The following is a 6,927-nucleotide window of genomic DNA, read 5'->3' on the forward strand; positions in this document are numbered from 1 at the left end:
CCATATTACTTAATAGAGGCTGCTTTCTTTCAGTCCTTCAGCACTTTCGCAACCTTTTTGTTTCCTGTTGGTTAAGTGTTTTATCATTGTATATTTTGTATGCTCTGTATAGTTGTGTAATAATAATCATAGTAATTTATACACATAGAAAACACCGACAAGTATACTCGTCGGTAGGGATGGGCGATGTGTCAAAGTGATCGATATTTTATTGATATTTGCAGATATTGATAGTAACCTTTTTAAACAGGCTGTTTGATATGATAACCACACCCATTTATTACAATTAACTAGCCATTCTTATTAATTATTACTTTATTAATAATTAGCCATGAGCACCTATTTATTTCAGTTAATTAAATTTTAAAAAATTAAAAAGTTTTATATTTCGTCAGTGGACTACTAGACAATCACTGTGGTCTATACTGCAGCTACAGTCTATTGTGAAGTTTTAGTCTTGTACTAACAGCTAGATAAGATTTAAATTCATTAGCTACTGTAGCTACTCCATAAACAAGCTATGGCTTCGTCATTTTCTAGTCAAGAACTCAGTTCAGAGCCCAACTCATCTCATGCGACACTAGAACTAGAAGCTGGTACATTTAAGTACCCATCAAAGTACCCTGCCATTTAACTTAGCGAGGCAAAGTAAAAAAAGAAGTGTATCTTGGTTAAACGACTCAACAGTAACATCAGATGATAAGACTGCCCAGTGTAACTTGTGTGGAGCAAAGTAAAAACATTTTGAAATACTACAAATATAATGATAGTACTTGTATACATAAGGCACCATATCTGTAGCATTTGAAAAGATACCATGAATCTCAACATGCAGCTGTCATATGTAGCAAAAAAAGTGACACAAAATCCATGAAAAAAGCGCACTGAATTAGCACGGAGCCAGTTAATACTATCCGGTTTCATTAACTGAACAGCAGGATATCCTAGTATGGAATTAGAAAAGAAATAAAAAAAATTCTATTAAATAATAAAGTACGGTTGTCAAAAAGTAAAAGAAACAATGGGGTTGAGTTCAACCATAATAATAATTAATACCGTAGGACAACTAATTTTCGCGAATACTAATAAAAATTTTCATGGAAACGATTAGATAGTTACTATGACAATTGACCACATGTTTACATTAGGAGGGAAGGTATCTCAGCTGTGAAAATCATTAATACAGCACTATGTTTGATGTATCTAGCGGTATTTATGGTCTTCATGTTTACAAAAATATATGGGAGCTTTGTATAGGTGAGGAGCTGGTGTGTAGCCCACAAATGAACAACCCTCATGACTGTTATGCAGTAGCTGTATGCAAGTCAGGTACCATAGTGGGACATGTCCCAAAAATGATGGCAAGACTATGCTGGTTGTATTTAAACAAATCTGGTACAGTAATAAAATGTTTTGTAAAGGGTACTAGAAGGTTCTCGAGTGATTTGGTTCAAGGTGGTCTTGAGGTATTTTGCAGACTTATGATTATAGGAGGAAGTCATGAACAAATTGCCAAAGTTGCAGATCTTTTAAGAAGCACTGATAGCAGTGTCTGCTCTAATGTCACTGAAGAACAGTACAATAAGTGTAATTCAATGCCAGTATTATATAATTGTTTGTTTTGTACATAGGTAAACTCTTTCTTTCTCTCTGAACAATATCTTGCTCTTCGGAGTGATGATAAAAGATCAATGGAATCTCGCTCTTTGGAGTGATGATAAATGATCAATAGAATCTCTCTGTTTGGAGTGCTGATAGAAGATCAATAGAATCTCGCTCTTCGGAGTGATAAAAGATGAATAGAATCTCTCGCCCTTTAGAGTGATGACATTATGTATATCAACTATACACATAATTAAATTAATATTATTTGATACATCTATGCAATCACTGTATCTGCCGTAGTTTCATTTAATAAAAATAATTATTTTATTTATGAAAAAAATTACCACTTTTTATTAATTGTATTTTTGGGTGTCAGGACTGTCCCTCAACAAAGCTTTATTCTCCACTCCTTAGTTGTCCTGCCTATTGCTCTCTATTGCTTTTTACAGCACCGGTGTACTGTTAAGTCCTCTAAAATAGTCAATAATGTTTTAATTTTTGGCACAATTATTTTTAATAAAAATGGCTGAAGGTTTGTGGCAAACAGAATCTGAGATGAATCTCCTTTTGGATGTAAGTATTTCTTTTGAAACTTACTTCTTCAGTTACATTTCTTTACTTGCACAGGATGAGACAGAGGATTTTCCACAAAAAGATGGCAATTCTGCCAATTTGCCACCCCCACCTGCTCATCAGCCTCCTCATGGTCAAGCTGGTTCTCCTCTCCAGGGTGGTAGAGATGCAGGAATAGGTGGTGAAGTTGGTCATCATCACAATTATGTATGTGGTGGCGATGACAACCAAGCTGATGGAGGAGCTGTAGAGCCACAGCTGGGACGGGGAAGAGGCAGGGGAGTTGGACAAGGTAGGGGAGGTGGAAGAGGAGAATGTAGGAAAGGTTGACATGGACTAGGTTGTGGAAGGTGGAGAGGAAGAGGACAAGGAAGAGGGAGGGGATTTTGGAGCCAACGAGGCCAGTGAAGAGAAGACACCCACACAGCAAATGATTTGGAACTGCTCCTCAAAATACTTAGTTTTATTATAAATAATAGTAATAGACGTAATTACAGATATAGATATTAAGTTAAAAATAGGCCTATTTATTTATTAATTTTATTTATTACTACTGTACATGTACATTATAATTATAATTCTTTTAAACCATATTTTTAAGCCATATTTTAAGCCATATTTTTAGTTCTGTACTATAGTATTTTTTTAAGATATCATTTATTATTATTTATTGAACAAAAATGAACTACTTTAACAGTACCAACTAGAAAATTTGGAGTAAAATTGTGGAGACTTTGGTATAATAAATGTCCTTACTGGCTAAACAAACTGTGGGGAGTATGCTTACTTCACAAAGGCATGTCAAATTGGGGTCCATGTATTGCCAAAAATTTAGCAGCAGCAGCATGCACAATTGTTAAAAGCCTTCAACACTTCAAATTTTCTAGCTATACAGTACAATTCAAACATATCATCATACATATAAATATAAAACATAATACACAAAATAAGTATCATCACTCTGTAGAGTGTGATTAATAGTGATCTTGTATCATCACTCCGAAGAGCGTGATTGATATTAATCTTGTATCATCACTTCTAAGAGCGCAATTAATATTGATCTTGTATCATCACTCAGAACAGCTTAATAAATATTGATCTCGTATCATCACTCCAAAGAGCATGATTATTGTTGATCTTGTATCACTCCGAAGAGCATGATTTGTTCATAGAGAGAGAGAAATGCATGTACATACATTATACACACATCTAGTCTGAGACATTCTTACAAATACGTAAATCATACAATCCCATCACACATAACACACATTATAAACACAATAATTATATGTACTGTACGTAAATACATTAAATTTATATGCGATTAGGAATCTCCCTTCAATGAGTGAGATTTTACTTCTGGGCCCACCTTCCATCCCTAATCTCAATTCCATTATTATCAATAGAATCAAGAGTTTTATATTTTTTTGTACTATGTACCACAACAGTTTTGTGGTTTTCATTATTACTATACTGTAATAATTATCTCTGACTTTCCCAGAAGACACATCATGATCAAGTGATCAAGTACGTGTATAAATTTGTATTTTTCTACATGTACATGTATAATAGATTATTATGTAACACATATGTCTGCTGATCTCAACCCATTTTTAAGTATATCTGGATTGGCTTGCATATAGTTGTAAAACAATTGAAGCCATTGTGCCCCAAGAGGCTTCATGGTAGAAAGCTTTTGGTGTAATGTCTGGCTAGGGTTTTGAGTGTTTTCAAAGGCTTCACATACTTTAAGTGAGTACCACTCCATGAACTTGTTCCTCATGAAGTCCTTGCAAGGTTTGTTCACCTAAATGTCCAATGGCTCTAGCCTATCGGTACAATTTGGTGGCACATGTACCAAATGAATGTTATTTTCCATTAAGAGGTCAATGGTAGACTGGCACATCTGACCTTTAAAACCATCAAAAATGACCAAGGCTGGCTGTGGAGATGCGACACGGCTTTGTGGTATTTGGGACCTAATCTTCTCAATGTATGGCACAATGACATTAGTAATGTAGTCCTTCATTGTGCTTTCATTTGCCCAGTGGTTTTCAAAGTGGGTAATGTGCCAGTCTGCTGGGAAAGTAACACCATTTGAGTGACAAGCAGAAGTTTTCCCAGTATAAATTAATTGGGGTGGTATAAAAAATCTCCATTGAGTGATGCTCCAAATACAGCGGTGATTTGTCTCTTATCACCCAAACCCACAATTTCTACGTGTCTCAAACCAGATGGAGCCATAGTCCAGGATGACCCACGCAAAATAGATATTCCTTTCTGGTTCCAATTGATAGTCAATTGACTAGGAATATCCTCCACTCCCACTGCCATCTTTATATCGGAAAGGAAATTTTGTTTTAAACATTCAAAGGTGTCACCAAGTACATGGACTTCTGCTGAACCTCTTCGTTTAACAAACTTCATCCAATGCAGAATTGATTCTGCCCAGTGTTTTGTGAGGTTCATTTGGCCACCAAATTCCTTAAGAATTTGTTCTGTCTCATTACGACACCTTTACCAATTGCAATGACAGTTGATTTTGTCATAACTGCTCCATTGTTTTTTGTGCCCTGATGAAGTCCTGTACTTCACAGTCCATGTCTTCCCCAGGACAAAACACCTACCTTGCCTTCCTTTTGGCAGTGAAGTTACTGTGGAGTCTTCATTGTCACAAGCCTCTTCATATTTTCTCTTGATACCCCTCACAGTGCTCTCATTAACTTTATTTTATTTGGCAGCTTCAGTTTTACCATGCTCAATGGCAAATGCACTAATAGCAGCACGTTCTTCATCTGTTAGCTTCTTGAAAGGAACTAAACCTCCTCGTTGCTGCAAATCATTGCCGGCCAAGATGCTAAACTAACCACACCTATTAAAGTCAACAAAACACGGGTGTTTTAACTGGACATTTAGTTTATAAATAGAATAGTTGCGGTAGGTACAACATTGGTTAGTGAGGTGTGACCATTAATCATCACAAAAGAGAAGAGTATTGCTAAGGACATTACTCCAAAGTACTAGCTGCTATGACAGTACTACATTCCATAGACCTATAAGGTATCCTAGGACACCCCTGGCTCATGTGCGCATATATAATATGTACTGTGAGTAACTGCGCATTGAGCTAAAGCAGCTGCCTAAAATAAACTCATTTCAGCTGATGGTTTTGAGTGGACTTCTTGGCTTTAGGAAAGTTTTTTCAATTGTAACTATTATCCAAAACTGAAGATCAAAGGTAGTACATTGTAACAAAATATAATTTAGCATGCCACTTTTTTTGCTAACAAAATATATAGCACTCAAAATGACAAATGAATGATTGTTAGAGAAGCTCTGTCGCCTTTGTGGTAGAAATAATAGGTCAGTACAGTGTGTCTTGCTGTTTCACAAAGTTCAAAGAACCATTGCAAGAAGAATTTGCAATAGGTATCTAGCAGAATAGTGACGAAGTCCATCCAAAGTGTTTTAGTGATTGATGCTATGCTATTTTGTAGAGAAAGATAAAAGAGCCAAGGACAGAAGAGTAATGCTTACTTCTATCAATCTAGTAGAGTGGAGGGAGCATAAGCTGTGAGACATCAGACATGCCAAAAGTACTAGAATGTATGAAGGTTTGGAGGCGGAATATAGGGAGGAGAGTGGGACGAATAGAGGAAAAAAGAGAGGAAAACCTTAAATAAAATAGTTTTAATGGCATAATTGAACACATAAAGAAAATAGAGTCACCTTTGTAATATAACAGCCCAGACTTCTTTACTTTCAAATAAGTAAACCTCACTGAAGAATTATATACATGTAACATTGTTGTCAAATCTATTAAACTATCCCATTTACCCATTTAACCTCTTAATGTCACTCTTGAACTCTGTATTAATGAAAAGAAAGGCAAAAGCCCCTCCCTTAAGAACATGTCCATAAATACCTTTAGCTCCAGGTGGCCACATACCATTACACTGTTTACTCGGGTATGGTAACAGACAAAAACATGGCAGTACAGCAACAGTCTACTTGAAAAGGGGTTACATAAGGCTACCTTATGAGTAGTTTCTTACTTCAGAGAAAACCTTCAGTTAGCTAAAAGACTCATGTGTAAGTTCCACCCTTTTTGATCCATAACTTTTGACCAGAAAGTCTTAGTAACGTGGAACAAGAGCTACTTGAAGCTCTCGTTTTGCTAAAACAAATAGACTCCATTTTGACCCTGTAGCTCCACCACAAGATAGTAAAAAATCTATTTAAAAGGTTGTTATGCACAGTGTCACCATGGCAACCATAAAATTTCAAAATTTCTCTGCGCAAACTAAATGTCCAAGAATAATTCATTTGAAACACCCGTGAAAATGGGTTGAAAGTCCAGAGATAAGCAGACGCAACTGAAGAAAGAACTAGTTTTAGCAGCTTCAAAGAGACCAACGATTAGTAACAACAAGAAGAACACTACAGCCGGGCGCTCGTACTTCAAAATCACGTCCTTTTCAATTAAAATCGCATCTGTGTATATATGGTAATTATGGTTGCTATTGGTTAGCATTTGCAAAAATTAGTCGTCCTACGGTAGTTCAATTAATAATAATAAACATGAATTAATAAAAAATTAATTCATTCATATCATAATACAAAAATTTGAAACCCTACTTTGCAGAAAATGATGATAGACAGACCACAACATGAAGACAATTTAAACTATAATTATAACTCTGTATCTATCGATTGCTCCACTACGTTTCTACGATGTAAATTTTCTTG

At 35.7% G+C, this 6,927-nt stretch overlaps 1 long non-coding RNA gene across 3 annotated transcripts; it reads right to left on the reverse strand.

Moving 5' to 3' along the window:
- Positions 1-5,743: 5,743 nt before the first annotated feature.
- LOC109580564 (uncharacterized) lies at positions 5,744-6,517 on the reverse strand. Of its 3 annotated transcripts, none has more exons than XR_002184278.1 (4): positions 6,234-6,517; positions 6,104-6,185; positions 5,908-6,046; positions 5,744-5,777 (listed from the first exon to the last, which is right to left on the reverse strand). It is a non-coding gene; the product is annotated as an uncharacterized LOC109580564 (long non-coding RNA). The 3 variants fall into 3 exon arrangements; XR_002184280.1 differs by having other exon boundaries at positions 6,104-6,188; XR_002184279.1 differs by lacking the exon at positions 5,744-5,777 and adding an exon at positions 5,784-5,852.
- Positions 6,518-6,927: the final 410 nt, after the last annotated feature.

Source organism: Amphimedon queenslandica, unplaced genomic scaffold, assembly GCF_000090795.2.
Source record: "Amphimedon queenslandica unplaced genomic scaffold, v1.1 AMPQUscaffold_13486, whole genome shotgun sequence".
Taxonomy (NCBI): Eukaryota; Metazoa; Porifera; class Demospongiae; order Haplosclerida; family Niphatidae; genus Amphimedon; species Amphimedon queenslandica.